The 18,323-nt window shown below is 40.5% G+C and overlaps 1 protein-coding gene across 4 annotated transcripts in view; it reads left to right on the forward strand.

Moving 5' to 3' along the window:
* The window catches only part of LOC126278594 (fatty acid 2-hydroxylase), a 537,874-nt gene that overhangs the window by 234,705 nt on the left and 284,846 nt on the right, over positions 1 to 18,323 (forward strand). For all 4 annotated transcript variants that reach the window (XM_049978808.1, XM_049978811.1, XM_049978806.1 and 1 more), the window contains exon 2: positions 8,634 to 8,689. The gene's annotated coding sequence lies outside the window, so the exon portion shown is untranslated. The remainder of the gene's footprint in view (positions 1 to 8,633; positions 8,690 to 18,323) is intronic.

Raw genomic sequence — 18,323 nt, forward strand, 5'->3', positions numbered from 1 at the left:
AAATCAATTACTGTAACTGGAAAACCTTTAATGGGTAAATCATGTCCACCAAAGTCGTACTGAAAGATTCAGACAATTCAACTAGAAACTGCAATTTCTCATCCACAGTAAACTGAGAGACATAAGCAGAAGTAAAGGTTCCTTTACTCTGATATTAACGTATAATTCCGAAAACTGTTTCAGAAGGGTGAGTATGACCCTTCTTGAAAAATAAATCTGCCTTAAAGAGGCTAATGACTTTATGAAGCAACTTATTCACATGTAAAGGCTTTGATAAACAGCGGAACAATGATGTTTACACGGAGGCATGTGATTGCTGCTGCCGTTACGGAATACACGTCAATTTAGAAGGTGTTATCTTCGGACTCAGTGCATTAATTCATTGCGTAAGTGACAGAGATACGCTCGTGTCTTCACTGTTCGGAAAATAAGGAAGTTACCGATTACAGCAACAACGGTGCACTTGTTTTAACCGAGGAACAGGATATTCAATTTTAGTTACACTGCATAGTCTAATGTTGGCATAATACGAGTATGTTACAGTAGACTATGATAACATGTTGTCAATGGATCAGGTCTCATTCGAAAGAGAGTATATCAATTTTCAGCTAAATTTCCTCAGAAAAACATTTTATTGTTTATACCTAACACAAGACTTTTGAAACAATTTAGTCCATGTTCGATACGAGAATTCGCGTAACTGACTATGCAGTATTAATGACGAGAAAAATAGAAGGCATCTAGTTTCCTGTCTTAAATGTATTTATTCATTCTGTCATCATGGACTTTCAAGTACTGCTCACATGCCCACATGAAGTGTCATTAAGGAAGTCTGGCTTCAAGCAAAATACAGTTGAATATTTGTCTTCACAAAAGATATGACATCCTCAGAGGGAATTTTTTAATGTGCACTGAAAATACAATAGTAGCAATATTTCGTCAATTCTGAACATTTGCGGGGCAAATTTGGTTTTGCTACTGTTTACATTATAACTATGTCTATTGTATGTTACCTGTAGATTACGGTTTCTTTTTGTTGTTGCATCCACATCCAAGAACTTGTAACAAGGCATTACACTGAAGTATTTTCCCGTGCACAGCAAATAAATAATATATACACATCAACAACAACAAAAAATCAAGTAAGTGATATCTAAAAGCTTAATAAAACATACCATAACTTTTCTTGCCTCAATATACGATTTTAAAGTTCTAGGTACAATTTTAGGATAGATCTCTTTTATGAGCGTATGTATCTTTCCAACGAGACGGATACAAAAATTACTGGCCGATCCCGGATGAGACTAACGTATTTGACGATACGGATAATAAATGGGGTGCCGCTAACTTTCTGACTACACAAAACAATTATTCGCTATTCTTCTAGCTTGTACACCCACCTATATCTGCACGAATAAGATAATGTAAATTAGAAAGTCACTGTTCTTAGGGTTTATGAATGCGTGGTTGGATTTTTAAGTGTTGGCTATGCTACTAGCTAGAGGTTAACCAACGCACCTGCGACATTAACACTAAAAAATACAATCGAAAACTTCAAATAAATGCAGGCAGGAATTTGATTTGAAAATAATGTTCACTACTCACACCATTTTAAATATTAACAAAACTAAGTTTATTCGATCACTACGACATTTATCACATGTTAATAACGGTTTACGAATGAGTTAATTAATGTCAGAGTGAGGGCACAACTAAAACATAAGCCGGCCGGGGTGGATTAACGGTTCTAGGCGCTTCAGTCTGGAACCGCGCGACCGCTACGGTCGCAGGTTCGAATCCTGCCTCGGACATAGATGTGTGTGATGTCCTGAGGTTAGTTAGGTTTAAGTAGTTCTAAGTTCTAGGGAACTGATGACCTCAGATGTTAAGTCCCATAGTGCTCAGAGACATTTGAACCATTTTAACTAAAATCTAACAGCATCTCATGCTCACGCAAACTTTCGTAAAATAATCCCTTAGGACGACTTTAAAGATAAAGCTTCACAACTGCAAACTAACTGAATTTCTAGTACAGATCATTCGCAAAAAATAACCTTAGTAAAATTTTAGAATTCATACTAGTTCTCCCGACGCGAAGTATTTTTGAGTCCCCAAGTGAAAAATATTTCAGAGTATTCGCCGGTGCACGCGTGACTATCACAAGTCCACGACTCAATGCGTAGATTAATTTCGACGCACTAGAGGGGTGACCTATTGCTGCTCGTACGAACTCCCAGCTGCAGATTTCACAAACGACTGGCCCGCATCCGAACCAAAGGCAATGCGCTCCTGTGCCAAGAATGCTGCGGCTATTTAAGCCTTCGCTTTGACGTGAGTCAAACACACACACTTCTGACTTCGACAACATACTTAAAAACTGTAGATTCAATGTTACATGCATCTACCATTTATCAATTAATACGCAACTGTCCTCAGTTTTCTGTTGCTGTTCTTCGTGTTTCTCTACGTTTTGTAGTTGGTTCATAAATGATAATTGTGTCCAGGTAAACACTATTTTACGATGTTTAGGTACTAACATACACTGCTGGCCATTAAAATTGCTTCACCAAGAAGAAATGCAGATGATAAACGGGTATTCATTGGACAAATATGTTATACTACAACTGGCATGTGATTACATTTTCACGCAATTTGAGAGCATAGATCCTGAGAAATCAGTACCCAGAACAACCACCTCTGGCCGTAATAACGGCCTTGATACGCCTGGGCATTGAGTCAAACAGAGCTTGGATGGAGTGTACAGGTACAGCTGCCCATGCAGCCTCAACACGATACCGCAGTTCATCAAGAATAGTGACTGGCGTATTCTGACGAACCAGTTGCTCGGCCATCATTGACCATACGTTTTCAGTTGGTGAGAGATCTGGAGAATGTGCTGGCCAGGGCAGCAGTCGAACATTTTCTGTATCCAGAAAGGCCAGAACAGGACCTGCAACATGCGGTCGTGCATTATCCTGCTGAAATGTAGGGTTTCGCAGGGTTCGAATGAAGGGTAGAGCCAGGTGTCGTAACACATCTAAAATGTAACGTCCACTGTTCAAAGTGCCGTCACTGCGAACAAGAGGTGACCGAGACGTTTAACCAATGGCACACCATACCGTCACGCCGGGTGATGACGAATACACGCTTCCAACGTGCGTTCACCGCGATGTTGCCAAACACATATGCGACCATCATGATGCTGTAAACAGAACCTGGATTCATCGGAAAAAAATGACGTTTCGCCATTCGTGCACCCAGGTTCGTCGTTGAGTACACCATCGCAAGCGCTCCTGTCTGTGATACAGCATCAAGGGTAACCGTAGCCATGGTCTCCGAGCTGATAGTCCATGCTGCTGCAAACGTCGTCGAACTCTTCGTGCAGATGGTTGTTGTCTTGCAAACGTCCCCATCTGTTGACTCAGGGATCGAGACGTGGCTGCACGATCCTTTACAACCACGCGGATGCCTGTCATCTCGACTGCTAATGATACGAGGCCGTTGGGATCCAGCACGGCGTTCCGTATTACCCCCCTGAACCCACCGATTCCATATTCTGCTAACAGTCATTGGACATCGACCAACGCGAGCAGCAATGTCGCGATACGATAAACCGCAATCGCGATAGGCTACAATCCGACCTTGATCAAAGTCGGAAACGTGATGGCACGCATTTCTCCTCCTTACACGAGGCATCACAACAACGTTTCACCAGGTAACGACGGTCAACTGCTGTTTGTGTATGAGAAATCGGTTGGCAACTTTCCTCATGTCAGCACGTTGTGGGTGTCGCCACCGGCGCCAACCTTGTGTGAATGCTCTGAAAAGCTAATAATTTGCATATCACAGCATCTTCTTCCTATCGGTTAAATTTCGCGTCTGTAGCACGTCATCTTCGTGGTGTAGAAACTTTAATGGCCAGTAGTGTACATGAAAACTTAAAACTAGTTGCATTCATGCAACCCTATCAATGTCCGTATTATTGCCGCTGCTTTAAATATTTCTTTTATTACTCATGTGCAAATTCGCGTTTTTATGAGCAGAATACGCATTCCAGCCTGTAATCTTAAATAGGTACTGTTTTTCATAAAAATCTAATTTGATAGTCCGACAGCGCTCATTGGGACCTATCCACAGACACTATGTGAAAATCGCTTAATGCGCTGTGGAATCTCATCTTTCAAAGTTCGTTTTGTACATGAAACATTTCGCATGAAATAACTAAAAGAATCTGATTTTCGGATCGAGTGCCCATTTTCAGTAACGCACTCGACTTATTTTTGTTTTTCTAACCATGTTACTGGCTTCTCTATAACTAGTTGGATTCAGTTTTTGTTGGATTTAATATTACTTGATCTTTATTCTGGACACTCAAGATAATCATGGCAGTTACTCCTGAATGTTTGCAACCAACGGCCAGGTATTCCCGACGATGCGGCCAGAACACGGGTTTACCCGCTGGCCGCTGTCCTGCGATCTTCGTAATTCTGATACGCAGACTGTCTGCCAATCACTAAGGCTCCAAGACTGCCACCGTCTATTGACGAAGTCAGAAAGGCCGGCATCTGAGCTCTCCCTGTCTAGTCCTCCACACCTCCCATCTGTCAGAATACTCGTGCTGGCTTGGCCGCGTCTTTCTCTCGCCACAAACAGAAAGCCCGCCACGTCCAATTTTACCAGGTTGTACCGTCTCATGTTGCAGATACAGTGCTGCCTTCATTATACATCTGTAGCACGAATGGGCGGACAGTCACAGAAATAACACACTGTAATCTGAAGATAAGATAGGACAGACAAATAAAACAGCAACAATAACAAGTCCAATACTACTAATACAACACAGTCTCTACTACATGTTGTTTTGTAGGGCGGGCAACCACAGCCAAACTTCGACATTTTTCCAAAGGAAATTCCGCACTGGGTGTATCAATGATTTTTATTAGATCTGCGACCGGTTTCGCACCCTCTCACAATCGGTACAAAAAATAATTTAATAAGAGCTCGCATAAACTAATGTATCCCCCAGTTCTGAGGTATAAACTGAACTTTCAAAGAACCAGCTTTTTGAATGAGATAAAAAGGTACTCACATACGCTATTTATAATGGTAACGTTGAGCATTGAGCATTTAGCCACTCCCCACCATTCACGTCCAGTATACCGTCATCAGGTGAAAGCGGTAGTTAAGATTTAAAAATCATTTTTTTAAATGATGGGATTTCTAGAAAATAAAAATAAAATACGATGCTGATAAAATTCCCCTAAACATTCAAATGTTTGCTCTCTTCGTCGTTCGCGTTTAGGGGAATTTTATCTGCATCGTATTTTATTTTTATTTTCTAGGTCATTGCTAATCCCATCATTTTAAAAAAAAATAAAAAAAAGGATTTTAAAGTTTGGCAAATCATTAGAGCATTTTTATTTCTAAAAAATTTGTGAAATGACGAAACCAGAATTAATGTATAGTAATTTTCCCTCTTGCTAATCCAGTCCTTAAAGCTAATGTACACCTTTGCAGATCGAACTCGCACTTGCGGGTTGTATGTCAATTCAGACGCATGGAACCGACCTGGATGTAAGCCTTAAAGATACGACGTACATCCTGTATTAACTACTGCCAAATCGCTTCAGGCATAAAAGTACAGGTAGGAGCTGTTATAATCAGTAACGTAATGTTCTCTTGTTGTTACACAGTTCAATTGCAATAGACACTATTGATTCTTAATTTTTAGATGTATTCTCTAGCAACAACCAGACAATTACAAAAAATCCTGGCGGAGGAACATCCGCAACTGAGCGTTATAGCAGAGGTTGAAAACAACGCTTCAGTTATAAAGTTCTTTTTATTTTTCAATAGTTAAAACACAACCATCGGCAGGTCCCATAACTTTGTACTGTGACCCCGAGCGCCGCAGTGGGCAAGTACAGGAGGCGACGTACCACCACCGAGCGCACAGCAGACAGAGTTACTACACTACTGGCCATTAAAATTGCCACACCTCGAAGATGAAGTGCTACAGACGCGAAATTTAACAGACAGTAAGAAGATGCTGTGGTATGCAAATGATTAGCTTCTCAGAGTATTCGCACAAGGTTGGCGCCGGTGGCGACAACTACAACGCTCTGACATGAGGAAAGTTGCCAACCGATTTCTCATACACAAACAGCAGTTGACCGTCGTTACCTGGTGAAGCGTTGTTGTGATGTCTCGTATAAGGAGGAGAAATGCGTGCCATCACGTTTCCGACTTTGATCAAGGTCGGATTGTAGCCTATCGCGATTGCGGTTTATCGTATCGCGACATTGCTGCTCGCGTTGGTCGATGTCCAATGACTGTTAGCAGAATATGGAATCGGTGGGTTCAGGAGGGTAATACGGAACGCCGTGCTGGATCCCAACGGCCTCGTATCACTAGCAGTCGAGATGACAGGCATCTTATTTGCATGGCTGTACCGGATTGTGCAGCCACGTCTCGATCCATGAGTCAACAGATGGGGACGTTTGCAAGACAAAAATCATCTGCAGGAACAGTTCGACGACGTTTGCAGCAGCATGGACTATCAGCGCGGAGACCGTGGCTGCGGTACTCAACGACGAACCTGGGTGCACGAATGGCAAAACGTCGTGTTTTCGGATGAATCCAGGTTCTGTTTACAGCGTCATGATGGTCGCATTCGTGTTTGGCGAGACCGCGGGGAACGCACATTGGAAGCGTGTATTCGTCATCGCCATACTGGCTTATCACCCGGCGTGATGGTATGGGATACCATCGGTTACACGTCTCGGTCACCTCTTGTTCGCATTGACGGCACTTTGAACAGTGGACGTTACATTTCAGATGTGTTACGACCCGTAGCTCTACCCTTCATTCGATCCCTGCGAAACCTTAATTTCAGGAAGATAACGCACGACTGCATGTTGCAGGTCCTGTACGATCCTTTCTGGATACAGAAAATGTTCGACTACTGCCCTGGCCAGCACATTCTCCAGATCTCTCACCAACTGAAAATGTCTGGTTAATGGTGGCCGAGCAACTGGCTCGTCACAATACGCCAGTCACTTACGGGCAGAGTTGGTTGTTCTGGGCACTAATTTCTCAGGATCTATGCACCCAAACTGTGTGAAAATGTAATCACATGTCAGTTGTAGTATAATATATTTGTCCAATGAATACCCGTTTATCATTTGCATTTCTTCTTGGTGTAGCAATTTTAATGGCCAGTAGTGTACTTACGTGTTTGAGGTAAACCGTTTTTATTTTTTGACGTAGTCTCCTTTTAGACTTATACTCTTTGTCTAATGCTGTTCTGATTAGTTGATCCCTTCCAAATATAGGAATTGTCCAAGTCTGCAGAATAGCTACTAGTTGCTGCAATCACCTCCTCATCTGAATAAAATCTTTGTTTCTCCAGCTATTTCTTCAAATTGGAGAGCAAATAGTACACCGAGGGAGCCAAGTCTGGAGAACAGGGGGGATGTAAAACGAGATAGAATCCTATTTCCATTAATTTTACGACCACAACTGCTGTGGTGTTTGCTGGTGCATTGTCGTGATGGAAAAGGACTTTTTCCGCTCCAATCGCCGGGGTTTTCTTGCCTCTCGGTTTTCAAACTGTCCAATAACGATGAATAATATTCACCTGTAATATCTTTACCCTTTTCCAGATAGTCGATGAGGATGGTCCCTTGCGAATCCCAAAAGACAGTCGCCATAACCTTTCCGGTCGAAGGATTGGTCTTCGCCTTTTTTGGTGCAGATTCTCCCTTCGTAACCAATTGTTTAGATTGTTTTATGGTCTCAGGAGTATAGCAATGTATCCATGCTTCATTCATAGTGACGAAATGACAAAGTCCTGCGGATTCTTCCTGAACAGCTGAAAACCATCCTTGCAACACTTCACACGATTCCGTTTTCGGTCAAGCGTGCGCAATCGTGGAACCCATCTTGCGGACAGCTTTCTCATGTCCAAATGTTTATGCAAAATATTATGTACCAATTCATTCGAGATGCCCACAGCACTAGCAATCTCACGCAGCTCAACTCTTCTGTCATCCATCCTCATATCATGGATTTTATCAATGATTTCTGGAGTCGCAACCACAGGGCGCTCAGAACGTTCAGCATTACTTGTGCCCATATGGCCACTCCGAAAACCTTTAAACCACTTATAAACTGTCCTAATCGAAGGTGCAGAGTCACAGTAATGTTTATAAAGCTTCTCTTTAGTCTCCTGAGGCGTTTTACCTTTCATAAAGTAATGTTTAATCAGCACACGAAATTCTTTTGCATCCATTTTTTGACAATCACTCGACTTCCTTGATTCACACGAATGCCAAACACAAAGAATGGCTGAAACTTGGTGTGCGTTCTTTGCAAAGATGCTACTATCTAAACATGACCTCGATAAGCGCCAGTGGTGCCATCTCTCGGACTTTGCACGGACTTTTGAAACGCCCCCTTATAACATCTAATGATGGGCATGTAAGAGCCCGAAACCGGTCGTGTTTTAACGACTGAAAAATGAAAAGAATCTTACACCCGAAACTGTATTTTCTACCTCTGCAACCAGACGACTGGCTTTATTCATATGTCTTCGAAAATTTCCCTAATACTCTTATCTTCCTGTTTTCCAGGATGAAAATGTTTGCTGGCCTAAGGTGCTAGAAATTTTGCGTGTTGCTGACCTGTGGTAAGTAGAATGTCTTAGCGTTGAGAGTATTATCTCAAATGATGATTTTGACGGCTGCAATAAAATTTTGCATCTCTGTAATCTGTTTTTTACTGTCTTGGGTCACTATTTTAAACAAGAGGGTATCAACACTATCTTTTGATGAGTTGTTCGAAATAGCTATATGTAAAAGAAATTTCGTTTGATGTGTATCATGACTAATATCACCTGTTATATTAAATAAGTCGTGGACTGCTAAATTGGTAACCAAGACTTCACGTTATAGTAATAATAATCGTAATAACGGAGATGTCGTGTGTCTCAACGGTCTGGTGCACCTCTTTCAACTGGACGCTGCTTCGGGGACTTGTGTGTCCCGGAACCAATTACACCCGAAGTAGCCAGGTGGTCACCCATTCACTTACTAGCCGGGCCCAGCGGTGGTGCATCCGAACGTTGAGCGTGTCGAGTTACTGACGTCATAGCGTGGAATAGCACGTTCGGGAGTCTTTCCGAACGTGCAGAGCAATATCTGGCAGGTCAGATATTCTGAGGGTGCGTCCGAGCGTTGACCAGTGAGATGGCACAACGCCGTCTATTTCACACGCACGCCGTCTCCCTTCAGTACAGAGTTGTGAGGCGCCATATTGGCATTCATTTCAAGCCCATATGTATATATGCCGTTTCTGAGCACCAGAAAATTGAGAATCACTGGAAAACCCGTTGTTAACTGTGTGACTCGTTCCAATAAAATAGTGAGAAACATCATATTCGTGGCAAAAGAATTATTGTAACTTGCGTATTATGAGAGTAGCCTAATGGCAATGACACACTGGAGATCCACCGAAGATGCATTGTTCTTGGTAAAATTTGTTATAATTAAATTTCAATTAGTAACACACCTACGATTAAGGTTTTCAGCAAGGGGTAAGGTACTATGATTATTGGCAAAGGGTATGTTGTTGATGTAGCGAATGGCTAGTGACACTGTCTGCTGTTGAGTTGTTTGTTGGGGCGGTCGTTCGCATCTTAACACTTGCAATTTTTTTTCCTTAACATTCGCGTTTTTATTAGGTTCTGATACTTTATTATTAGTGTAGTATAAGCGTATACTATAATATATGATGTTATGTAAATATAAGTTCACCTTTCTTTGCGGCGTGCCCGCATCCCGTGGTCTTGTAGTAGCGTTCTCGCTTCCCGCGCCCGGGTTCCCAGGTTCGATTCCCGGCGGGGTCAGGGATTTTCTCTGCCTCGTGATGGCTGAGTGTTGTGTGTTGTCCTTAGGTTAGTTAGGTTTAAGTAGTTCTAAGTTCTAGGGGACTGATGACCACAAATGTTAAGTCCCATAGTGCTCAGAGCCATGTGAACCATTTTTTTCTTTGAGGGGTGACTTTGTTCGATTTGACTTAATCTACAGGACAGCTTTGGCTACTTGTATAAAGATATTTTGTACCTTTTTCTTTTACGTTTCTTAATCCACATGTTGCAAAGATTCTGCTACTGGGTAGGAACAGTGATCAAGTAAGATTGACTTTGGGGTTTTACTAAAATGTAGGAATGACGAAATAATGTTTATCTTATGCAGGGAAGTATTCCAAATTTGTGCCGCACTGTTTGTAATGGAACCTTTATAAACCTATGTCCTTACTGATTGGACATGGTACTTTCCTTTTCGTGGACGATGGGGGAAATGTGCGTTTTAATAGAGCGCCCGTTGAGTAAACAATGTGATTTACGAACTAGAAACATCCCTCAACTGCCGCTGGATTGCATTGCGATCGCGAATACCACGTTGGGGCCCACGTACCGTATGCACGAATCGCATCGTTCCTGAGCGTTCAGCAGCACGTTGGACTTGGCACGCTCAACGTTAACGTTCGACAGCACGGTCCGTGTGCCGGACGGTTTTAGGTTACCGGGCGAGAACCGACGTATACAACGTAGCAAGGCCATTGGCTTGCTCGGTTTGCAAATGTTGCCGTGTTAGTAGGTATACGCTGCACACTGAAGTATCAGAAGTTTTCTGCGGAACAATACAAACTACCGGGTGATCAAAAAGTCAGTATAAATTTGAAAACTGAATAAATCACGGAATAATGTAGATAGAGAGGTACAAATTGACACACATACTTGGAATGACATGGGGATTTATTAGAACCAAAAAAATACAAAAGTTCAAAAAATGTCTGACAGATGGCGCTTCATCTGATCAGAATAGCAATAATTAGCATAACAAAGTAAGACAAAGATGTTCTTTGCAGGAAATGCTCAATATGTCCACAGTCATTCCTCAACAATAGCTTTAGTCTAGGAATAATGTTGTGAACAGCACTGTGAAGCATGTCCGGAGTTATTGTGAGGCATTGGCGTCGGATGTTGTCTTTCAGCATCCCTAGAGATGTCGGTCGATCACGATACACTTGCGACTTCAGGTAACACCAAAGCCAATAATCGCACGGACTGAGGTCTGGGGACCTGGGAGGCCAAGCATGACGAAAGTGGTGGCAGAACACTCGATCATCACCAAACGACACGCGCAAGAGATCTTTCATGCGTCTAGCAATATGGGGTGGTTCTAATAAAATCCCATGTGTGTCAATTTTTACCTCTCTGTATACATTATTCCTTGGTTTATTAAGTTTTCACATTTATATTGACTTTTTGATCACCCGGTACTTACATACGATTGTCTCAAGTTAGTTACGGAAAATGACACTAGGCCGTGACCTAGATACAGGATCGACTGAACCGCTTCATCATAAAACATGAAAAATTAAAAATCGGTAATCGTGAATAGAAATGCATTTTCGGCTATAACGACTGAATCAGAATTTATGTGCACGGTGAAGATGACTTATTGGCAGGTTGACAGTCCTCTTGAAAAGAATAAAACAAAACAGTGTGCATGAGGTCGACGTTTCATTCAGGTTCTTTCCATGACGTTAACCCCAAGGTAGGACGTGCGCCTTAAAATTGAGTTCGCTGTGAAAGGGCACGGAAATAAAATTTGACGCCACCTCTACCCCCACAAAGCGATACTAGCGATTTAAGTACGCGGCCTAGTTACATTAAAGTGGCCACCGCCTATGTTCGACTTCAACGTACAATAACAACACACAGACGGCAGATAGCAGCACTGCCAGTGGAGGGTATGTTAGTTAGTTAGTTACGTGTTCCATTGATCAACAGCACGGAAAATCGTTATGATGTGAAATGTGTCAAATGCACAAGAAATGCGCACAGGAAACTAGTTTTTTTACAGTATAGTGTTATACCTAAATATTTCTATTATCTATCCCATTCCCTTAAGTGGCACCTAATGCATGTATTATATCTCCAGATTTATTTACTCATATTCAAGAATTCATCTATGGTGTAGAAGGAGCTGTCAAGGAGGTATGATTTCAATTCCGTTTTGAAACTATTACAGCTGACTGTCAGACATTTTATTTCATCTGGTAATTTATCAAAAAGTTTTGTAGCAGCATATTTTACCCAATTCTGTGCCAAAGATAGCTTAAGTAAAGGATAGTGTAGGTCTTCTTTTTTTCTGGTATTCTAATCATGAATGTCGGTGTTGATTTTAAACTGGTCCATGTTGTTGAGAAAAAATTTCATTACTGAGTAAACGTACTGTGAAGCAGTTGTAAGAATTCCTAACCTTTTAAACAGATTGCTACACGACGTGCGACTATAAACTTCACACATTATTCTAACTACTTTCTTTTGAGCAGTGAATACCTTTTGCCTAAGTGTTGAGTTGCTCCAGAATATTATTCCGTATGACATCAGAGAGTAGAAGTATGCAAAGTATATTAGCTTACTAATTTCTACATTCTCAAAATTGGCAATTACTCTGATTGCAAAAGTTGCTGAACCTAGTCGCTTTAGGAGATCCAAAATATGAATTTTCCAGTTAAGATCCTCATCTATATGTACACCAAAAAACTTAGTATGCTCTACCCTGGCTGCTGACTTCTTTTGATGTGTTATGTTTATTGAAGGAATTACACTTTTTGCAGTAGAAAATTGGATGTACTGTGTATTTTCAAAGTTCAGAGCAAGCCCATTCGCAGGAAACCAATTAATAACTTTTCCAAAGACCTTATTTGTATCATTTTCTATCGGACTTTCGTTTACTGGATTAATAATTATGGTTGTATCATTAGCAAGCAGTGTCAGTTCAGCATCATGTTTCACATAAGAAGGGAGGTCATTCACATATATCAAGAACAGGAAGGGACCCACCATCGAACCGTGTGGAGCACCCAATGTAATTTCACCCCAGTTAGATGAAGTGGCAAACTCCTTTGAATCACTTGAAGCATACTAAGAGACTTTTCCCGTCCTGTTCTGTAGATATGACTTAAACCACTCATATGCTGTTCCATTAATATCATAGAATTGTAGTTTCTCTAACATAATGTCATATAAAACGTGCAGGGGGATGCGGAAAACAGTGCAGGCGCTGTTGCAATGCGGAAACGGATCTATTTATTTGACATCCAAAACGGCGGGATCGTTGGTTTTCGGGCCAAGGCCGGAAGCATTCCCGAAACCGCTAAGATTACAAGATATCTGCGTGCCGCCGTGGTTAAACTATACCGTACGTGGCAAAATGGTGGCGTGCGAAACCTTAGTGGAGGGAACAGTGGTGCACACGGGATGTAGATGACGGGGGAGAATGATGGCTGCAAAGATGTGTACGGGCGAATAGACTAAACTGACCATCCGGATGAACAAAGAGGCTACCAACAGCGTCTGCTCAACGAACGTTGCTGCGTACGATGGTCGGAACTTTAATTGTGGCAACTATTTATTTACAGATCGTACAAAATAGATAGGTGTTTCAAAGTTTTACTAACCTTCAAAGTTGTCACCAGCATTGTGTTTAACCCGTTACCAGCGATGTGGAAGTCGTAGCATAGTCTTAGCAGTGCCAGATGTGTTGGCAGTTCGAATGGCGCGGTCTATTGCCCGACGAATTTGTAGCAGCTCTGAAGAGAATGCTCTGAAGTGATTACTTCAGAAATCGAGTTGAACTCACGATGGCTTAGGTCAGGGGAGTGCAGTAGGTAGTATAGCACTTAGCAGCCCCATCAGTCAAACAAATAACAGCTTGCACTGTACGTGCTTGAGCATTGTCCTGCAAAATGATGGTCAGGTCCTACAGAAAGAGTCATCACTTCTGTCTCTAAGCTGGTCACAGGCTGTGAACCAAAAATGGACAGCATACAGACAGAATTGATGACACTTCCTGCAGGACCTGACCATCATTTTGCAGGACAATGCTCAAGCACGTACAGTGCAAGCTGTTATTTGTTTGACTGATGGGGCTGCTAAGTGCTATACTACCTACTGCACTCCCCTGACTTAAGCCATCGTGAGTTCAACTCGATTTCTGAAGGAATCACTTCAGAGCATTCTCTTCAGAACTGCTACAAATTCGTCGGGCAATAGACCGCGAAGTTCGAACTGTCGACACATCTGGCACTGCTAAGACTATCCTACGACTTCCACATCGCTGGTAACAGGTTAAACACAATGCTGGTGACTACTTTGAAGGTCAGAAAACTTTGAAACACGTATCTATTTTGTACTGAAACTTCCCCTTAGAAAAATCATACAAGACTGTGCTTAAACTGACACACAAATTGTTTTTTTTTTTTTTTCGCAACGCAATCTGACTTTCAGTAACCCCTACAAGAGAATGGCCCTGACTAACATTAACCTATACGTTTCACAAATCACTTACCTCACAAAAATCTTGTTTACTCGAACTACTGCAATACAGCGAGCGCCACTACTACCAGCTAAATAAAAGATTCAAACTACAGAAGGCACTAACTACTGATAGGCATAATTAGCAAATGAAAGATTTTGATGGAGAACAATGTATTTACCTCAATAGTGTTCAAAAGTCGTAATGTATATAGCAGTTCATCATATCCAGTCTTAAAAATTTCAAAACTCCGCCATCTCTCTCCCCACATCCACCACTGCTGACAGCTCACCTCCAACAGCGCAACGCTACGAGCAGTTAACATCCAGCTGCCCAACACTACAATGGCGAGTATTACAACAATGCCCACCAACCACAGACTGCACAGAGCACAGCCAGTGATTTTTCATACAGAGTGCTATGTGGCGTTACCAATAAAAGAAACCTAAACAGCCTACTTACATAGCCCCCATGCTCCCAACAAAAAAATTTACAAATTGTTTTGGGCAGTGGCCAATACAGATTTGAAAAAATTTTCATAATTATAATTACAATAACAAATAAATCAAATGCACACACTTATTGATACAATGTTGGTCAAAAGCTAAAATTTTCTCACAGTCCATAAAGACAGTCCTGATCGTTCATCACAGTAAAATAGCAGTGTTTTTTTTTTCTCAAAGTCTGAGTAGTAAAAGAGAATGCACACGGATGTAGTGGATTTCCATGCAGTCTTGAAGAAGTAGTGTTGTCCTTCCAACAGAAAGACAGTGCTGACTCGTGACATGCAGACAGGTAATGGGCCACAACAGAGCAAACCCACCACATAGTCAGTCGAAGTTTTGAAAAATATTGGTAGGTAGGTCATCACAGAGCAGACCACTGTAGTCCTGTTAGAGATCACAGTATTGGTGGGCTACCAGAGGTTCAGACCCAGTGCAGTCCTTGTAGAAATAATGGTATTGGTGGGCCATCAAAGATCCACTGTAGTTCTTGTAGAGATGGCTAGCACCCATCCGTTGCGACTGTGCCGGTGCACAATCACCATCAAAGAGTCTTGCAGACAATATTGCAAGTCCTTGAACCACCACTTGTGCACTCACAAAGTTTTTTTCTAATTGTCCTTAGAACCAGCAATGCTGTTAACCAGTCCCTTGCTGAATTATCAACATACGTGCAAACACTATCAGTCCCTACTTCTCACATATTGTCCATATACTATGACCAACAGAAACGTGTGCAGTGAAATGTAATTTACAACTTACTTAATTTGATGAACTGGTGTCAATTACAACTTTATAACATAAGAATACAATAACAAAGGTACAAAATACATTATTAAAGAACATAACAATACAGATAAATTTGTAGTAGTAGAGGCTTTACAAAAGAATAGAAATAAACAGATACATCAGTGTTACAAGAATTATGACAGAAGTAAATATATAAAATAATGAGAATAATTTTCGAAACACTAATTTCATACATGAGCATTCAAACAGAACAGAATAAATAATGTCTATACACTTTACAAAGAAAATAACATAGTATTAGAAAAATTCTATAACATAACAACATCAGCTAAACACATAAAGACAGGAAAAACACAAATACACAAGGGAACACAAACACATAGAGGGATAACACAAAAGGAAAGGACAGGGTTTGTTTTACTGCAGTATTTTGCATGGAGATCTCCCTTCGTTCATCATTATTCCCAAAAAGTCATACCTAAGCCTGCTTTCTGTATTCTGTTCACATCCTCTTTCAAAAATAGTTTTTCTCCACTGTACACTACTTTTTTGGCCAAACCATTTTCTTGTAGCTTCTCAATGCATTTCTTCCAATTCATCATAGTTAGTTTCTTATATAGTCTACCCCCTCTTAAGCTAACTTAAATCTACTGAGCTCAGGTGCTAAACTAAGGGACGTGGCAATGCAGCAGCACAAAACAATTAACACAAAGAGCAATGACAAAAAAATAGAAATTGGCAAAGCAATTGCAATATTATAATTAATATAAGGCAATGTGCAACAAACAAGAAAAATAAATCCGTAGTAAAACTGGCTTAACAGAGTAATACAGAGTCAAATTCAGTAACACTATGCCTGGCAAACAGCACAGCAAATGCAATAACTTATATCTAAACATGACAAAGCTCAAGCAGAAAATATATTACACTAAAGACAATAATGCAGATAAGGGAAATGTATATTCACATCTTAATGTCTATGTAATTAAAGTGTTGCACCACAACTTATGCTACAAAAGAAATTACCAAGTACTTGAAAAGAAAATTCTGTATGCAATTCTTGTGAAGGGAAATGTCTTTTTGTGATCCCTCGTTTTTTTTAAGTAGATTAAAAAGTTATTATGTACTGGATCTGTAGGCATAAAATATTTATATTAGTACATCTATAAAAATTTTTTTAACCAATGCTGCAGTGCAGCTAGAAACTAGATATTAAACAAAATGAGCAATCTCTCACCTGCAAAGACAATAGATGTAAAATGTTTCTCATCATTTCATTTCAGTAAATATCATAAATTAAGAACTCTACAGTGTAATCATGTTCTCAAGTTTGAGGGTGTCGTATTTACGATGCTTTCTACAAAGGAATGTCAATAGCGAGGTTAATGGCCCTTTTTTTTTCTCCACCTGTGCCTCCGAAAGGTACACAGTAATGACTTTTTCCCAAGCGATTGTCGCGCAGCTGGGTGCCTACGACGCATTACGTGAATGTGGTCACTTAACATTCTTACCGAAATATTTACGACAGCAGTGACAGTTTCACAGACCGAGAATTTGCGTTAGAAATATGTAGAAACAAAATCCTGTAAATATAACAGTGTCCAAAAAATTATCTCCAGCATGGTGATACATTCACGTATATACACACATTTCATAATTATTAAAGTACGATTCTTGGTTTCCAACATCCTTTTCCACAAGTCAGAGTTCCTAACCACTACTCATTATTCCTTACCTTATTATACATATACATATTCGTCAACACTTCTTCAATATTTCATCATAAGAAATACGTAGCATAATCAAATTTCTCATATACGGTAGCATCATCTTATTGATCACGAACGTATCTCAACAGCATAATACACATTGTCATCATAATAATAACATCATAAAAACTCAGCCAAATCTCAAAAACGTTGTAGCTTCCTCCAATAATTTCAAAACCTAAAAAAATTTTCTGCTCATTTAAATAGTGTCATCTACCTCAAACGTACTTTAAAAATCATGATCTCATACCAAATATGTCATTCAAAGCTCTCATAGAATCACAATCGTTCCGAAAAAATATGAACATTTCACAAAGTACAGACAAAATACAATTTCATAAGTGTGAAGTTATCCAACCGTGTAATTACGTAAACATCTGTCACTGACGTAGTAAAATAAATATTTGTCTCTCTCAGTTAAATGATCAGATAGCTGTGTAATCCTGTGTTAGAGAAATATGGTACCGATGTGTAAAGTTGTATAAGCAAATACCATATTAGCTAGGGCTCCTTGTGCTTGCCAGACACATGGTACACAAAGTAGGCGTGTACCCCCTGAGGATTAATGTAATTATATCCTCAGGTGTTACAGATTACATCAATGGAATGAAATGTATCACGGAAAACCTTTGTATCATTGTACTTCAAATATCTTTAGAAATAAATGTTTTAAGTACAAAATTGATCAGTCAAATACGTGTACTGTAGCGCTAAACTGTGCTCTTTTTGTAAGGTAATCTCTGTGGAAGTGTCGTAGTTATCGTCCTCCGAAAGCTAAGTACTGCAGAAGTTAATGTACTTACCTCATGATAAACAAAAGTGAAATGCTTTGCGTATAGATATCGTAGTTAATACGTACATTACCGTGATCAAGAAAGTACTATAATGTAACATATTGTTGTGCTATG

This window comes from Schistocerca gregaria, chromosome 6 (genome assembly GCF_023897955.1).
Source record: "Schistocerca gregaria isolate iqSchGreg1 chromosome 6, iqSchGreg1.2, whole genome shotgun sequence".
Lineage (NCBI taxonomy): Eukaryota > Metazoa > Arthropoda > Insecta > Orthoptera > Acrididae > Schistocerca > Schistocerca gregaria.